This window comes from Pseudoliparis swirei, chromosome 14 (genome assembly GCF_029220125.1).
Source record: "Pseudoliparis swirei isolate HS2019 ecotype Mariana Trench chromosome 14, NWPU_hadal_v1, whole genome shotgun sequence".
NCBI lineage: Eukaryota > Metazoa > Chordata > Actinopteri > Perciformes > Liparidae > Pseudoliparis > Pseudoliparis swirei.
The window spans coordinates 7,299,881-7,316,398 of record NC_079401.1 but is presented as its reverse complement, the minus strand read 5'-3'; the positions used below and the strand labels follow the sequence as shown (position 1 = coordinate 7,316,398).

The 16,518-nt window shown below is 39.2% G+C and overlaps 4 long non-coding RNA genes across 9 annotated transcripts; all 4 read right to left on the bottom strand.

The window, feature by feature from the left end:
- Positions 1 to 30: 30 nt before the first annotated feature.
- Positions 31 to 1,937, bottom strand: LOC130204583 (uncharacterized). Of its 4 annotated transcripts, none has more exons than XR_008833716.1 (8): positions 1,813 to 1,937; positions 1,224 to 1,628; positions 1,045 to 1,101; positions 858 to 965; positions 691 to 764; positions 547 to 613; positions 443 to 473; positions 31 to 350 (listed from the first exon to the last, which is right to left on the bottom strand). It is a non-coding gene; the product is annotated as an uncharacterized LOC130204583 (long non-coding RNA). The 4 variants fall into 4 exon arrangements; XR_008833715.1 differs by lacking the exon at positions 858 to 965 and having other exon boundaries at positions 31 to 218; positions 283 to 350; positions 1,813 to 1,932; XR_008833713.1 differs by lacking the exon at positions 858 to 965 and having other exon boundaries at positions 1,813 to 1,930.
- A 102-nt stretch (positions 1,938 to 2,039) lies between these two features.
- Positions 2,040 to 5,381, bottom strand: LOC130204585 (uncharacterized). 3 transcript variants are annotated; one of them, XR_008833721.1, is made up of 4 exons: positions 5,040 to 5,381; positions 4,686 to 4,920; positions 4,491 to 4,585; positions 2,040 to 3,087 (listed from the first exon to the last, which is right to left on the bottom strand). It is a non-coding gene; the product is annotated as an uncharacterized LOC130204585 (long non-coding RNA). The 3 variants fall into 3 exon arrangements; XR_008833720.1 differs by lacking the exon at positions 2,040 to 3,087 and having other exon boundaries at positions 4,412 to 4,585; positions 4,686 to 4,737; positions 4,864 to 4,920; XR_008833719.1 differs by lacking the exon at positions 2,040 to 3,087 and having other exon boundaries at positions 4,412 to 4,585.
- Positions 5,382 to 9,675: 4,294 nt separating this feature from the next.
- LOC130204586 (uncharacterized) lies at positions 9,676 to 10,349 on the bottom strand. The gene is made up of 3 exons (XR_008833722.1): positions 10,014 to 10,349; positions 9,838 to 9,894; positions 9,676 to 9,727 (listed from the first exon to the last, which is right to left on the bottom strand). It is a non-coding gene; the product is annotated as an uncharacterized LOC130204586 (long non-coding RNA).
- A 3,651-nt stretch (positions 10,350 to 14,000) lies between these two features.
- On the bottom strand, positions 14,001 to 15,939 carry LOC130204592 (uncharacterized). Its single transcript, XR_008833724.1, has 4 exons — positions 15,580 to 15,939; positions 15,403 to 15,459; positions 15,200 to 15,251; positions 14,001 to 15,097 (listed from the first exon to the last, which is right to left on the bottom strand). It is a non-coding gene; the product is annotated as an uncharacterized LOC130204592 (long non-coding RNA).
- Between the last annotated feature and the right edge of the window lie 579 nt (positions 15,940 to 16,518).

Genomic DNA, 16,518 nt, shown 5'->3' with positions numbered 1-16,518 from the left:
CAAAAGTTGAAATACATTAAATTGAGACCATTTGTAGTTCAAAAGTAACTGATTTTATTAAATGAAACATTTCAAAAATATGCATATTTGACAGTGAATCACGTTCCCACTGCAAGCAGGTATGACTGTCTGCGATTCCATCAGGATGCTGGTCCCCCTCTGACAGGACAAAGTTTGAGAAAACGACAAGAATGTGATGCAGGATCAAACTGGATGACCTGCAACAAAAAGGAAAACAATTAATGACATTTGGACCTTGTCCAAAACAAATCTGGAGCACACCTAGGTTTTGTTGTTTCATAAGGAAATCAAACTGTCATCCAAGGTTGGGATGCTGAACTTCTTGGAAGCTGTGAACATAACAAAAATGCACTTCACATTTAATATGAACGAGACATTTAATAAATTAAGCAATCTTCAGTGTATTAGGTTTTCCACTCACTGCATATTTGACAGTGAATGCTGGTCCCCATCTGTGACAAAAAGGACAAAGTTTGAGAAGACAATCATGTGATGTACTCTGCAACAAAAATGAATGAAACTTACCATTTGGATCTTGCGCACGCCTAGGTTGTTTTTTCAGAAGGAAATCAGACCTCGCTGAACTTGGAAGCTGTCAACAAAAAAAATGCACTTCAAATTGAATATGAACAAGAGACATTTAATAAATTCATTCGGTTTTCCACTCACCACATTCCAAAAACGTAGGTAACTTGGCCCTCAAAACAGGTATTTTGTCGATCTCTGTATTTCACTCCAACAGCCTGCATGACATGAAAAGGTTATTTTTATTAGCATTTGCTCTGATTAAGTAACTCGGGTGACCAAAATGGCGGCAGAAACGACATTTTACAAACATTCGTGAGCGTGTTCTTAATATTACTCCCATTCTAGTGGTCCTCTGGAAACATTACTCTCGTTTTTCCTGTGTAGAAAACCTTCAAACATGAACGGTGGGGCCTGAGCTGCAATCAACACCCAGATTATTTTCATTGTTCAAGAAAAACAATCACAAAATGTAGCATGTCGGCTTTTCTAAACTACCTGACAGTGTTGTTGAGCTTCAGCTTTTAAATGTTTCCCTTTCAGGATCTTCTGCACCTGGGGAGAGAACAAATAATCACTCAAACATGCACCATAATATTAGGCATAATATGGAACAAGAAACGTATTGCACATTATGTCATCATTCATCCTGCAGAAACAAATGTAAAAAGCGCTACCTTTGTCCAGCAGTCTCAGCGCCACGTTGAGTCAGCTCGACGTCCATCGGCGAGTTCCAGACCAACAGCTGCACACCGTCTGTGATGCAGGGACATAGAATATAGATGCTGTGTGAGTGGTGGGGTAAAGGAACTTGTGTATGGCTGTATGAATGTAGAGTGTATGTCTGAGCCCATGGGTACTCCAACGGGAATGCCAAGAATTAGAAAATGCAAGTTTTTTCCCCATGTGGCTGCAGACATACAGTGTGTGTGGTGTGGTGTGTGTGTGTGTTGCAACTACTTATCTGGTTCAGGTGTCTTCCTCCCATGGATCTCTGGAACAGGTCTTCTCTCGCCATGGATATCTGCCAAAATAGTTCCCAAGGTCCGTGACCACCGCTTTATAGGTCCGGGAAATACCAACTGAAGGAATCGGTAGGGGGAAGTGAAGACATGTGTTGCTGTGTTTATAAAAGTAAAACTATGGATTTAAAATTTACTTTAGTTATAAGAAGTCTAAATGTGGCTGTAAATTAATATGGATATGTTGGGGGTTAGTAAAAGCGTGTAAATATATTAGCGTACATTTTGCGATGGATAAACTGACCTCTATATATGGTATTGGTTGGGTCCAATTAGTCACCAGGGGTATAAAAAGGGCTCAATCGTTGGTGAGGCAGCAGGAGCAGCAGGAGCAGCAGCAGCAGGAGCAGCAGGAGCAGCAGGAGCAGCAGGAGCAGCAGGAGCAGCAGCAGCAGGAGGAGCTGGAGGAGCTGGAGGAGCTGGAGGAGCAGCTGGAGGAGGAGGAGGAGCCGCCGCAGGACCTGACACCACCACCACAAACCCCTGGAATGGATCTTCCAGATTATCAACTTTTTCAGGGCAAGAATTTAACAATGTATACCAATTCAAGGTTAACTATATAACCTTAATGTTTATTTGATACACTGCTAGTGGAGTCACAACAAATAAACATTTAAAACACATTCATTGTAAGCTGGTTAAACTATGTGTGTATAATGTGCATTAACATTTTGTTTGTGTATTTTATTCAGTCAATCAAATATTATTCAATATAATATACAAAAGAGAAAGACTGAAAGGTAGAAGCAAAAACCCGGCCTTATAAACAGTCTGAAACACAAGAGATGACATTTACAAGAGAGGTAAAGCCAAGCAGGAAATCCCAATATTCAACAAGTGGGCAGAATTCGGTCTCAATGAACAACTTTAAAAACAATTCTTGGCTTTTCTAAAAGTGACAAACGACCCGAGGTGAAAAGCACAAGGGTCACGCAACGTAAACATGAAATAACCACGTGGAGTATTGTGCGTATAGTACATCATTTGACAAAAGCATTTCCCCATTTTAAATCACAATGTTTCTGCGAAATGATGCGAGTAAAACAATGTCTAACACACACAGTAATCAATAACAATTACTCAAGCCCCACTCACTCAAAATTTCATTTTCTTGCCAACTATATTTGATAACCGCATCATTGTTTTCATGCAAATTACTTTTCAGGAACTGTTACATCCACTTCTTAGTCCAGGGGATCCATTGGGACAGTTGTGGTTGTGCCTGGTGGAATACCTCCAACAATCAAAATGGCTTCACTTGCTTCTCTAGCAAAGTTATTGTCAAAACAATCCAGAGGGAGCAGCAACCAAGAGTCTAATGTTTCTAGACACACATGTACAGGGTACCCTAAACTCACCGACTGTCCTCAACCTCTCACCGCAAACATGCACACCTAGCAGTATCAATGTAAACATTACACAAGCCAAAGCCACCCCTGAACTCCTTTGAAAGCACTCAGCCGATTGGCCGGCTTGCCCTCTGGAACCCAGGTGCGGTCAGATTGGCAGGTGATGGCACCTGAAGTTAAAAGAGGGAGGGGAGAACACGGGCATTTTTCTAAATTAGTATAGTATACCAAAATATGTGAAAATTAAAGTCATTGTATGACACAATATGTCAAAAATAAAACTCATAGTATATGCCAAAATATACTATGACTTTTAATTTTGCCATTTTTTAGCATACTATGACTTATTTGTTGACATTTTGGCATACTATGACCTTTATTTTTACATATTTTGGCAAACTATACTATGACCTGTATTTTTACATATTTTGACTTTAATTTTGTCATACTATACTATGACCTATATTTTGACATACTATACTATGACTTTAATTTTTACATATTTTGTCATACTATACAATGACTTTAATTTTTACATATTTTGGCAAACTATACTTTGACCTGTATTTTTACATTTTTTGGCATACTATACTATGACTTTTATTTTTACATGTCGAGCTGTTACAGCCACATTTATACTTCCTACAACAAACACATGGCTTCACTTCCCCCAGTTGGTGTTCAACAGTAAGTCTGCTTGATAATAATCTTATACAGCGCTTCTCCAAGTATCCAAAGTCATACAACGGTTCCTTTACTCACACCATCTATTTTCTAGGTCCCTGGATCACAGACGACGTGCAGCTGTAACTCACCACATCGAGCTGACTCAGCTGCCTTTTGGTTATATTTCCATGGCCTTTTTTTTTTTTACCTTAATTTGTTTCTGCAGGATCTAAAGCGAATGTCAGTCAACTATTTAGAAATGCTGACTGTACAGTTTAACTATTTACCCTAAACTCACCGACTGTCCTTAACCTCTCACCGCAAACATGCACACCTAGCAGTATCAGTGTAAACATTACACAAGCCAAAGCCACCCCTGAACTTTGAAAACACTCAGCCGATTGGCCGACTGGCCCTCTGGAACCCAGGTGCGGTCAGATTGGCCTGTACAGGTGGCAAGTGATGGCACCTGAAGTTAAAACAAAGAGGGAGGGGAGAACACGCACCACTGACACGGGCATTTTTCTATATTAGTATAGTATGCCAAAATAAAAGTCATAGTATAGTATGCCAAAATATGTCAAAATAAAAGTCATAGTATACCAAAATATGTGAAAATAAAGGTTATAGTATGTCAAAAATAAAAGTCATAATATGCCACAATAAAAGTCATAGTATGGCAAAATATGTCAAAAATAAAAGTCATAGTATGCCAAAATAAAAGTCATAGTATGCCAAAATAAAGGTTATAGTATGTCAAAAATAAAAGTCATAATATGCCAAAATATGTGAAAATAAAAGTCATAGTATGCCAAAATATGTCGAAAATAAAAGTCACAATGAATTTTAATACATACAACTGAATTAGCATTTGTCTAGGAGCTCTTACAAATCAAACAACATTTACACAAAATGCATGTTTGACAGTGAATCACATTCCTCTGAGTTCCCACTGCAAGCAGGTATGGCTGTCTGCGATTCAATCAGGATGCTGGTCCCCGTCTGACAGAAGAAGGAAAAAGTTTGAGAAAACATCTTTCTTTTTTTAAAACAAGAATGTGGTTTGATATAGCTCGTCATGTTTCCTGTATGGCAGCCTTACCTTGATGAGCTTTCCTGGTCTCACGAGGTGGCTGCTACTCCACCTCCTTGGACTGTGTATTAATACGAGTTGGCGTTTATTCATTTAGGCTGACGATACATTGTATATAATAAACCTTTATTTTCATTGTTCAAGAAAAACAATCACAAAATGTAGCATGTCAGCTTTTCTAAACTACCTGACAGTGTTGTTGAGCTTCAGCTTTGAAATGTTTCCCTATCAGGATCTTCTGCACCTGTGGAGAGAACAAATAATCACTCAAACATGCACTATAACGTTAGTGAGAATATTAGGCATAATATGGAACACGAAACGTATTTCACATTATGTCATCATTCATCCTGCAGTAGCTACCTTTGTCCCGCAGAGCAGCAGTCTCGACGCGCTCCTCCGTCCTCTCACCGCCACGTTGAGTCAGCTCGACGTCCATCGGCGAGTTCCAGACCAACAGCTGCACACCGTCTGTGATCCAGGGACATAGAATATAGATGGTGTGTGAGTGGTGGGGTAAAGGAACCGTGTCTGGATGTATGGTTGTAGAGTGCATGTCTGAGCACATGGCTACACCAACACATAGTGGTTCATCCCCCTGCCAAGAATTAGAAAATGCAGGGAGTGCCCCATTGTGCATAAAACATAGTCATGTGGCTGCAGACATACAGTGTGTGTGTGTGTGTGTGTGTGTGTGTGTGTGTGTGTGTGTATTGCAACAACTTATCTGTTCAGGTGTCTTCCTCCCAGGGATCTCTGGAACATGTCTCCTCTTCTCATGGCGTTCTGGCAAAATAGTTCCCAGGGTTCATGACCACCGATTTATAGGTCCGGGACATACCAACTGAAGGAAGCGGGAGGGGGGAAGTGAAGCCATGCGTTGCTGTGTTTATTCAAGTAAAACTATGGATTTATAATTTACTTTGGTTGTAGGAAGTGTTGTTCGTCCTTAGTTCTGGTTCATGTGTTTTCACTTTTACACAATTATGTTGAACTTATTTATTCATTCTGATGTTCTTTTACCTTTTCATTGGAAATAGTTGGCAAACAGGAGAGTAGACTAATTCACATTCTCATTCTTTACTTTATTTTACTTAAAGTGTGAGACCAAAGGGAAAATGCACCAAAAATGTCCCAGTGCAGTATGTCATCAAGATAGTCACAAATGTCATAGTGTAGTATTTAATAATGAAGTGTCGTTAACAGATAACTGGAAGACTTTCTGGGGGAGATCTGATCTGATGAGGAGAGACGGCATCCAGGTCCATATTCAGAGTTTATATCTGTAGGAGATTTTAATATTCATGTGGATGTGATAGACGATTGCCTTAGTGCTGCATTCATCTCATTGTTGGACTCTCTTCTATCAGAGAGAACAGAAACCCACTCACAGCTTTGGCCACCCGCTTGATCTTACTTATGGCGTTGACATTGAGCATTTGATTCCCACAGAATCCTCTTCTGTCAGACCACAACCTCATAACTTTTGCATTTATACTACCAGAGTGTACACCGTTAGTCACAAGTTTCTACACCAGATGTCTAACTGACAGTATATATTGTCATACTATACTATGACTTTTATTTTGTCATACTATGACTTTTATTTTTTTACATATTTCATCATACTATACTATGACCTTTATTTTGACATATTTCGGCATACTATACTATGACTGACTTTTATTTTGGCATACTATGACCTTTATTTTGACATACTATACTATGACCTTTATTTTGACATATTTTGGCATACTATACTATGACTTTAATTTTTACATATGTTGGCATACTATACTATGACTTTAATTTTGTCATACTATACTATGACTTTTATTTTGGCATATTTCATCATACTATACTATGACTTTAATTTTTACATATGTTGGCATACTATGACTTTTATTTTGTCATACTATACTATTACTTTTATTTTTTGACATATTTTGGCATACTATACTATGACTTTAATTTTTACATATGTTGTCATACTATGACCTTTATTTTGGCATACTATACTATGACTTTTATTTTTTGACATATTTTTTCATACTATACTATGACTTTTATTTTGACATACTATACTATGACTTTAATTTTTACATATGTTGGCATACTATACAATGACCTATAACTTTTACATATTTTGGCATACTATGACTTCTATTTTGGCATATTTTGGCATACTATACTTTGACTTTTATTTTGACATATTTTGGCATACTATCACCTTTATTTTGACATATTTTGGCATACTATACTATGACCTTTAATTTTGACATATTTTGGCATACTATACTATGACTTCAATTTTTACATATTTTGGCATACTATGACCATTAATTGTTACATATTTTGGCATACTATACTTTGACTTTTATTTTGGCATACTATACTATGACCTTTAATTTTTACATATTTTGGCATACTATACTATGACCTGTATTTATGTGAAAATAAAAGTCATAGTATAGTATGCCAAAATATGTCAAAATAAAAGTCATAGTATGCCAAAATATGTCAAAAATAAAAGTCACAATGAATTTTAAAAATACATACAACTAAATTAGCATTTGTCTGGGAGCTCTTACAATTCAAACAACATTTACAAAAAAAGCATGTTTGACAGTGAATCACATTCCTCTGAGTTCCCACTGCAAGCAGGTATGGCTGTCTGCGATTCCATCAGGATGCTGGTCCCCGTCTGACACAAGAAGGAAAAAGTTTGAGAAAACATCTTTTAAAAAAAAAAGAAAAAAAAGTGGTTTGATATAGCTCGTCATGTTTCCTTGATGAGCTTTCCTGGTCTCATGAGGTAGCTTCTACTCCACCTCCTTGGACTGTGTATTTATTCATTTAGGCTGACGATACATTGTATATAATAAACCTTTATTTTCATTGTTCAAGAAAAACAATCACAAAATGTAGCATGTCAGCTTTTCTAAACTACCTGACAGTGTTGTTGAGCTTCAGCTTTTAAATGTTTCCCTTTCAGGATCTTCTGCACCTGTGGAGAGAACAAATAATCACTCAAACATGCACCATAACGTTAGTGAGAATATTAGGCATAATATGGAACAACAAACGTATTTCACATTATGTCATCATTCATCCTGCAGTAGCTACCTTTGTCCCGCAGAGCAGCAGAGTCTCGACGCTCTCCTCCGTCCTCTCACTCGGCGTCGCCCATCGGCGAGTTACAGACCAACAGTTGCACACCGTCTGTGATCCAGGGACATAGAATATAGATGGTGTGTGAGTGGTGGGGTAAAGGAACCGTGTCTGGATGTATGTCTGAGCACATGGCTACACCAACACATAGTGGTTCATCCCCCTGCCAAGAATTAGAAAATGCAGGGAGTGTCCCATTGTGCATAAAACATAGTCATGTGGCTGCAGACATACAATGTGTGTGTGTGTAGGTGTGTGTGTGTGTATGTATATTGCAACAACTTATCTGTTACAGGTGTCTTCCTCCCAGGGATCTCTGGAACAGGTCTCCTCTTCTCATGGCGTTCTGGCAAAATAGTTCCCAAGGTTCATGACCACCGATTTATAGGTCCGGGACATACCAACTGAAGGAAGCGGGAGGGGGGAAGTGAAGCCATGCGTTGCTGTGTTTATTCAAGTAAAACTATGGATTTATAATTTACTTTGGTTGTAGGAAGTGTTGTTCGTCCTAAGTTCTGGTTCATGTGTTTTCACTTTTACACAATTATGTTGAACTTATTTATTCATTCTGATGTTCTTTTACCTTTTCATTGGAAATAGTTGGCAAACAGGGAGAGTAGACTAATTCACATTCACATTCTTTACTTTAAGTGTGAGACCAAAGGTAAAATGCACCAAAAATGTCCCAGTGCAGTATGTCATCAAGATAGTCACAAATGTCATAGTGTAGGATTTAATAATGAAGTGTCGTTAACAGATAACTGGAAGACTTTCTGGGCGAGATCTGATCTGATGAGGAGAGACGGCATCCAGGTCCATATTCAGAGTTTATATCTGTAGGAGATTTTAATATTCATGTGGATGTGATAGACGATTGCCTTAGTGCTGCATTCATCTCATTGTTGGACTCTCTTCTATCAGAGTACAGAAACCCACTCACAGCTTTGGCCACCCGCTTGATCTTACTTATGGCGTTGACATTGAGCATTTGAACGTCTTCCCACAGAATCCTCTTCTGTCAGACCACAACCTCATAACTTTTGCATTTATACTACCAGAGTGTACACCGTTAGTCACAAGTTTCTACACCAGATGTCTAACTGACAGTATATATTGTCATACTATACTATGACCTTTATTTTGACATATTTTGGCATACTAAGACCTTTATTTTGACATACTATACTATGACCTTTAATTTTGACATATTTTGGCATACTATACTAAGACTTTAATTTTTGGACATATTTTGGCATACTATACTATGACTAATTTTTACATATGTTGGCATACTATACTATGACCTTTATGTTGGCATACTATACTATGACTTTCATTTTTGACATATTTTGTCATACTATACTATGACTTCAATTTTTACATATTTTGGCATACTATGACCTTTAATTTTGACATATTTTGGCATACTATACTATGACTTTTATTTTTTGACATATTTTGGCATACTATACTATGACCTGTATTTATGTGAAAATAAAAGTCATAGTATAGTATGCCAAAATATGTAAAAATAAAAGTCATAGTATGCCAAAATATGTCAAAAATAAAAGTCACAATGAATTTTTAAAATACATACAACTAAATTAGCATTTGTCTAGGAGCTCTTACAAATCAAACAACATTTACACAAAAAGCATGTTTGACAGTGAATCACATTCCTCTGAGTTCCCACTGCAAGCAGGTATGGCTGTCTGCGATTCCATCAGAATGCTGGTCCCCGTCTGTGACAGAAGAAGGAACAAGTTTGAGAAAACATCTTTAAAAAAAAAAGGAAAAAAAAGTGGTTTGATATAGCTCGTCATGTTTCCTTGATGAGCTTTCCTGGTCTCATGAGGTGGCTTCTACTCCACCTCCTTGGACTGTGTATTTATTCATTTAGGCTGACGATACATTGTATATAATAAACCTTTATTTTCATTGTTCAAGAAAAACAATCACAAAATGTAGCATGTCAGCTTTTCTAAACTACCTGACAGTGTTGTTGAGCTTCAGCTTTGAAATGTTTCCCTTTCAGGATCTTCTGCAGCTGTGGAGAGAACAAATAATCACTCAAACATGCACCATAACGTTAGTGACAATATTAGGCATAATATGGAACAAGAAACGTATTGCACATTATGTCATCATTCATCCTGCAGTAGCTACCTTTGTCCCGCAGAGCAGCGAGCAGCAGAGTCTCGACGCGCTCCTCCGTCCTCTCACCGCCACGTTGAGTCAGCTCGACGTCCATCGGCGAGTTCCAGACCAACAGCTGCACACCGTCTGTGATCCAGGGACATAGAATATAGATGGTGTGTGAGTGGTGGGGTAAAGGAACCGTGTCTGGATGTATGTCTGAGCACATGGCTACACCAACACATAGTGGTTCATCCCCCTGCCAAGAATTAGAAAATGCAGGGAGTGCCCCATTGTGCATAAAACATAGTCATGTGGCTGCAGACATACAGTGTGTGTGTGTGTGTGTGTGTGTGTGTGTGTGTGTGTGTGTGTGTATTGCAACAACTTATCTGTTCAGGTGTCTTCCTCCCAGGGATCTCTGGAACATGTCTCCTCTTCTCATGGCGTTCTGGCAAAATAGTTCCCAGGGTTCATGACCACCGATTTATAGGTCCGGGACATACCAACTGAAGGAAGCGGGAGGGGGGAAGTGAAGCCATGCGTTGCTGTGTTTATTCAAGTAAAACTATGGATTTATAATTTACTTTGGTTGTAGGAAGTGTTGTTCGTCCTTAGTTCTGGTTCATGTGTTTTCACTTTTACACAATTATGTTGAACTTATTTATTCATTCTGATGTTCTTTTACCTTTTCATTGGAAATAGTTGGCAAACAGGGAGAGTAGACTAATTCACATTCTCATTCTTTACTTTATTTTACTTAAAGTGTGAGACCAAAGGGAAAATGCACCAAAAATGTCCCAGTGCAGTATGTCATCAAGATAGTCACAAATGTCATAGTGTAGTATTTAATAATGAAGTGTCGTTAACAGATAACTGGAAGACTTTCTGGGGGAGATCTGATCTGATGAGGAGAGACGGCATCCAGGTCCATATTCAGAGTTTATATCTGTAGGAGATTTTAATATTCATGTGGATGTGATAGACGATTGCCTTAGTGCTGCATTCATCTCATTGTTGGACTCTCTTCTATCAGAGAGTACAGAAACCCACTCACAGCTTTGGCCACCCGCTTGATCTTACTTATGGCGTTGACATTGAACATTTGATTCCCACAGAATCCTCTTCTGTCAAACCACAACCTCATAACTTTTGCGTTTATACTACCAGAGTGTACACCGTTAGTCACAAGTTTCTACACCAGATGTCTAACTGACAGTATATATTGTCATACTATACTATGACTTTTATTTTTTTACATATTTCATCATACTATACTATGACCTTTATTTTGACATATTTCGGCATACTATGACCTTTATTTTGACATACTATAACCTTTATTTTGACATTTTGGCATACTATGACTTTTATTTTGTCATACTATACTATGACCTTTATTTTGACATATTTCGGCATACTATGACCTTTATTTTGACATTTTGGCATACTATGACTTTTATTTTGTCATACTATACTATGACTTTTATTTTGACATATTTTGGCATGACTTTAATTTTTACATATGTTGGCATACTATACAATGACCTTTAACTTTGACATATTTTGGCATACTATACTATGACTTTTATTTTTGACATATTTTGTCATACTGTACTATGACTTTTATTTTTGACATATTTTGTCATACTATACTATGACTTTTATTTTGTCATACTATGACTTATTTTTACATACTATACAATGACCTTTAACATTGACATATTTTGGCATACTATACTATGACTTTTATTTTTGACATATTTTGTCATACTATACTATGACTTTTATTTTGACATACTATACTATGACAAAATGACTGTTGTGGAACACACCGCAGCGCACCTGAACGCAGCACATCGGGGACTGTGGTGGAACAGACCGCAGCGCACCTGAACGCAGCACGAGCACCAGGTTGGGGATCAGTGGTCCTTGCCGCGTGTTTTCTCTTCCCAGTGATGCCCAGGATGCTAGCGAGCGGCTACAGATACGACTCATTTCATGTGGAGCAGCAATGGAAGCTACTCGAACAACCACGGGGACCAAGATCAACGTCCGTGGCCATATTTGGGCGAACTCTTTTCTTTTGTCGGAGTGAAAGTTTCTTCCTACCGGATGAAGTGCCTCTTATGCCGACCGAAAGCTACGGAGATATTGGCCTTCAACAACTCACCAACCTCAGGAAACACATTGAGGTAAATTAAGATTAATCCCATGAGCCGCAACGTTAATGTTTAGTCATCATAAACCTGTTAAGATATCTAGCAGTGTTGTCCTCAGGATTGGAGTACGATATATCTTTGGCAGGAGAGGGGAGGCAGGTGTCTGATTGTCCTACGCATGTTGTACGTTAGGCTAACGTTCGCTAGCTATCGTCAATTAAATGAGACAATTTGCGTTAGTGCAGCAGACAGATCTCTAGCGAGTTAATGAGCTGAAGAAGTGTTGACAGTTGTGATAATTTGTTGATTTGAGTCGTCTTAGCTATAATATAATGCGAATCATTACAGCATTATTATCATTATTTGTATTAATATTATAAGAGTGGCGGTCCATTAATGGCGACGATATTGATTTGGGACTGTTGTTGTGTTTAACTACAGAGATACAAGTACATATTCACAAATCAACTCTGGATGCACGGACAGTGCATGAAACTAAATGTATAAACTTCAAATTAAAACAAACTATTTTGTACAAAACTTTAGGTTGGGGTCATGACATGTTAGGAAGTGTTATTAATTCTATCATGTCTGTAATACTCTCACTTTATTTCAGGAATGGACTAATCAAGCAGCACATGGAAGAACCCTCCCTGCAGCTATGTGATGCCACCAGGTCCAGTTCATCTGATGAAGAGGACTTCTTCTTCGTCATCTTAAGCACATGACAGCAGCAAACAGCTGGATGGAGACGTGGATCACGTTGACTTGCTGAAATGCTTCCCAACTGTGTGCTGCTGTCTGTGAAGCTAGACACACTCTACCTGCATCAGGGTCTGTGAAGCTAGACACACTCTACCTGCATCAGGGCCTGTGAAGCTAGACACACTCTACCTGCACCAGGGCCTGTGAAGCTAGACACACTCTACCTGCACCATCAGGGCCTGTGAAGCTAGACACACTCTACCTGCACCATCAGGGCCTGTGAAGCTAGACACACTCTACCTGCATCAGGGCCTGTGAAGCTAGACACACTCTACCTACATCAGGGCCTGTGAAGCTAGACACACTCTACCTGCATCAGGGCCTGTGAAGCTAGACACACTCTACCTGCACCAGGGCCTGTGAAGCTAGACACACTCTACCTGCACCATCAGGGCCTGTGAAGCTAGACACACTCTACCTGCATCAGGGCCTGTGAAGCTAGACACACTCTACCTACATCAGGGCCTGTGAAGCTAGACACACTCTACCTGCACCAGGGCCTGTGAAGCTAGACACACTCTACCTGCACCTGGGCCTGTGAAGCTAGACACACTCTACCTGCACCAGGGCCTGTGAAGCTAGACACACTCTACCTGCACCTGGGCCTGTGAAGCTAGACACACTCTACCTGCACCTGGGCCTGTGAAGCTAGACACACTCTACCTGCACCTGGGCCTGTGAAGCTAGACACACTCTACCTGCACCAGGGCCTGTGAAGCTAGACACACTCTACCTGCATCAGGGCCTGTGAAGCTAGACACACTCTACCTGCACCAGGGCCTGTGAAGCTAGACACACTCTACCTGCATCAGGGCCTGTGAAGCTAGACACACTCTACCTGCACCATCAGGGCCTGTGAAGCTAGACACACTCTACCTGCATCAGGGCCTGTGAAGCTAGACACACTCTACCTGCACCTGGGCCTGTGAAGCTAGACACACTCTACCTGCATCAGGGCCTGTGAAGCTAGACACACTCTACCTGCACCATCAGGGCCTGTGAAGCTAGACACACTCTACCTGCATCAGGGCCTGTGAAGCTAGACACACTCTACCTGCACCAGGTCCTGTGAAGCTAGACACACTCTACCTGCACCTGGGCCTGTGAAGCTAGACACACTCTACCTGCACCATCAGGGCCTGTGAAGCTAGACACACTCTACCTGCACCATGTGAACGGCTCTTCAGCATCGCAGGACTCGTCTTCAGCCCCAGAAGAGCGACACTGAAATCTGTCCATTTTGAAAATCAACTTCTTTTGAAGATGAACAATACATTTTGCACTTTAAAGTGATGATTCTGGTTGTTACTTTTGGTTCTGCTTTTTTCTGTGTTAATCGTGTTTTTATATTTTAGTAATTTCATAGTATTCATATATTGCTAAGTTCATCCAAGCTCATACTCCTTGTTCATGGCGGCCACAGCACCCAAACAAATAAACTTCATAATTCTCAAAATTCTGACCTTGTTTTTTTTATTAACAGCATTTACTTTTACTTTTAATACTTAAGTACATTTAATATCAGAAAATTACTTTTGATACTTAAGTACAAAAAAAATCAGATACTTTAATACTTTTACTCAAGTAGTATTCTCATAGGTGACTTTTACTTGAGTAATTTTCCAGTCAAGTATCTTTACTTTTACTCAAGTATGACTTTTGGGTACTTTATACACCACTGCTATACTAAGACTTTTATTTTTGACATATTTTGTCATACTATACTATGACTTTAATTTTGACATACTGTACTATGACCATTAATTGTTACATATTTTGGCATACTATACTTTGACTTTTATTTTGACCTTTAATTTTGGCATACTATGACCTTTATTTTGACATACTATACTATGACCTTTAATCTTTACATATTTTGGCATACTATGACTTTTATTTTTTGACATATTTTGGCATACTATACTATGACCTGTATTTATGTGAAAATAAAAGTCATAGTATGCCAAAATATGTAAAAATAAAAGTCATAGTATGCCAAAATATGTCAAAAATAAAAGTCACTGAATTTTAAAAATACATACAACTAAATTAGCATTTGTCTGGGAGCTCTTACAAATCAAACAACATTTACAAAAAAAGCATGTTTGACAGTGAATCACATTCCTCTGAGTTCCCACTGCAAGCAGGTATGGCTGTCTGCGATTCCATCAGAATGCTGGTCCCCGTCTGACAGAAGAAGGAACAAGTTTGAGAAAACATCTTTTAAAAAAAGAAAGAAAAAAAAGTGGTTTGATATAGCTCGTCATGTTTCCTGTATGGCAGCCTTACCTTGATGAGCTTTCCTGGTCTCACGAGGTGGCTGCTACTCCACCTCCTTGGACTGTGTATTAATACGAATTGGCGTTTATTCATTTAGGCTGACGATATAAAGGTTTATTATATATTATATACAATGGTATATAATAAACCTTTATTTTCATTGTTCAAGAAAAACAATCACAAAATGTAGCATGTCAGCTTTTCTAAACTACCTGACAGTGTTGTTGAGCTTCAGCTTTGAAATGTTTCCCTTTCAGGATCTTCTGCACCTGGGGGAGAGAACAAATAATCACTCAAACATGCACCATAACGTTAGTGACAATATTAGGCATAATATGGAACAAGAAACGTATTGCACATTATGTCATCATTCATCCTGCAGTAGCTACCTTTGTCCCGCAGCGAGCAGCAGAGTCTCGACGCGCTCCTCCGTCCTCTCACCGCCACGTTGAGTCAGCTCGACGTCCATCGGCGAGTTCCAGACCAACAGCTGCACACCGTCTGTGATCCAGGGACATAGAATATAGATGGTGTGTGAGTGGTGGGGTAAAGGAACCGTGTCTGGATGTATGGTTGTAGAGTGCATGTCTGAGCACATGGCTACACCAACACATAGTGGTTCATCCCCCTGCCAAGAATTAGAAAATGCAGGGAGTGCCCCATTGTGCATAAAACATAGTCATGTGGCTGCAGACATGTGGCTGCAGTCATGTGTGTGTGTGTGTGTGTGTGTGTGTGTGTGTGTGTGTGTGTGTATTGCAACAACTTATCTGTTCAGGTGTCTTCCTCCCAGGGATCTCTGGAACAGGTCTCCTCTTCTCATGGCGTTCTGGCAAACTAGTTCCCAGGGTTCATGACCACCGATTTATAGGTCCGGGACATACCAACTGAAGGAAGCGGGAGGGGGGAAGTGAAGCCATGCGTTGCTGTGTTTATTCAAGTAAAACTATGGATTTATAATTTACTTTGGTTGTAGGAAGTGTTGTTCGTCCTTAGTTCTGGTTCATGTGTTTTCACTTTTACACAATTATGTTGAACTTATTTATTCATTCTGATGTTCTTTTACCTTTTCATTGGAAATAGTTGGCAAACAGGGAGAGTAGAATAATTCACATTCCTTACTTTATTTTACTTAAAGTGTGAGACCAAAGGGAATATGCACCAAAAATGTCCCAGTGCAGTATGTCATCAAGATAGTCACAAATGTCATAGTGTAGTATTTAATAATGAAGTGTCGTTAACAGATAACTGGAAGACTTTCTGGGCGAGATCTGATCTGATGAGACGGCATCCAGGTCCATATTCAGAGTTTATATCTGTAGGAGATT